Source organism: Apis dorsata, unplaced genomic scaffold, assembly GCF_000469605.1.
Source record: "Apis dorsata unplaced genomic scaffold, Apis dorsata 1.3 scaffold_772, whole genome shotgun sequence".
Lineage (NCBI taxonomy): Eukaryota > Metazoa > Arthropoda > Insecta > Hymenoptera > Apidae > Apis > Apis dorsata.
The window spans coordinates 20490-22205 of record NW_006263920.1 but is presented as its reverse complement, the minus strand read 5'-3'; the positions used below and the strand labels follow the sequence as shown (position 1 = coordinate 22205).

Below are 1716 nucleotides of genomic sequence, written 5' to 3'. Positions count from 1 at the left end.
AAAGGGTTGGGGGAATAATGCGAAAGCGAATCGTTTAAAAAGAGAAAGAAGGAGAAGGAGGAGGACGAGGAGGAGGAGGAGGAGGAGAACTTATGGATAATGGATGAGTGTGTCGGATCGCTATTTTCATAGGTGTTAGGTTAGACACGCCGAGATCGTAGAAATATATTTCTCGTATCGCGGAAATTTCTGACATCATGGAATGTGGATGCCGCACGATTGTACACATATATAATTATGTAGAGAGTAAAGTGAATACTTGTAAATTAAGAGAAGTAACAAGTGGGAGGGGTGGATTATTCGACGTGTCGACGACGTGTTGTGTAACTGGTACGAGGAGGAGGGAAGATTATCGAGAAGATAAAAGGGAAGGAAAAGAAAAGAGAAGGCAAAAAAAAAAAAAACGAAGGAGAAAAAGTATGAAACGAAGAAAGAGACAACTGATGGAAAGCATACTGGGACATACACATACACGGACAGAAGCACATCTACACACACCAGCTAAGAAACACTGCCAATACGATTGTAATTAAGAACTCTAAGCTAATTGGTCGATTAATTATTCTTACTATTATTATTACGATTAACTGTATAATCCGATAGATCTCTAGTTGCCGCGGATGCATAAGTGGTTTACGATGTGTCCTTTGTTGCTTCGGGCCCGTGCGTGCGTGAGCGAGTGCGTGAGTGAAAAATTATTCGTCACCGGAATAACCGTAATTATATAAAAAAAACTCTCGCTGGTTTCCTTTACGCAAAAAAAAGAAAAAAAAAAAAAAAAAAAAAAAAAAAAAAAAAGAAAAAAAAAAGTATCAGCGCACGTGCCAACGGCAACGGGATATATATTCGCGGACGAGCGTATATGTAAATAGTTAGTTGAAATTATCTGTAAATCGCCTGATGATACGGGCCACTGCCTCTTCTTTTAGAAGGATATAAGAAGCTGCCTCGAAAGAGGGCAGCGCATAGCCTATTGTCAGCTTACACGATTCCAAGCGAGAAGGAGATTCACTTTTTTGATCTTTTGAATTCTCGTTTCGGAAGAGAGAGAGACACACACACACACACACATATATATATATATACACATAGACACACATACACGTTGGGTGTTCAGCATTACGAGAAGAGGAACGCCGCGATGAAATGGAATCGAAGAGGGAGATCCGTTCTGGCTCGTTATGGAAAGAAGAAGCGATTCGCAAGAGAGAAAAGAAGGAACGCGTCACTGCCAAATATCGCGCACTGCCACCCGTTCAAATACCATGGACGCTGTACGCTAACTTTCAGAAACCACCTCTTAATTAATTCGTTTAGTTTCGAGTTTGGTCGAACCGCGAATCACCGTTTTCTCAACCGTCCCGCGCCTAAACTGGTCGCCCTCCGATCGATTCTTTTTCTTTCTTTCTTTTTTTTTTTTTTTTTTTTTTCCTCTCTTCTCTCTTAACATTCTTCAGATCCTTTTTTAGATCCGTTTTTTTGCGCGAACGTCGCGCATCACGCGCGCTTACTGCCAGTCTCATCACGTTGGACGCGAAACCAAGGCACTGCCAGCGAAAACATAAAGACGTAGGAAAATCCGTATCACGTATATATATATATATATGTACATAACAGCTATATGTGTATACAAGTTAAACTCATCGTTAAACGCAGAGATATCGATCGACTTTTTTCGTTTAGCGCGCGGTATATTCTGCCCCCCTCCTTTTCCTC

General features: G+C 41.1%; 1 long non-coding RNA gene across 3 annotated transcripts in view; it reads left to right on the top strand.

Annotated features, from left to right (window-relative positions):
• The first annotated feature begins 432 nt into the window (after positions 1-432).
• Positions 433-1716, top strand: part of LOC116186486 — an 18893-nt gene continuing 17609 nt past the window's right edge. For all 3 annotated transcript variants that reach the window (XR_004151495.1, XR_004151496.1, XR_004151494.1), the window contains exon 1: positions 433-1104. This is a non-coding gene — a long non-coding RNA (uncharacterized LOC116186486). The remainder of the gene's footprint in view (positions 1105-1716) is intronic.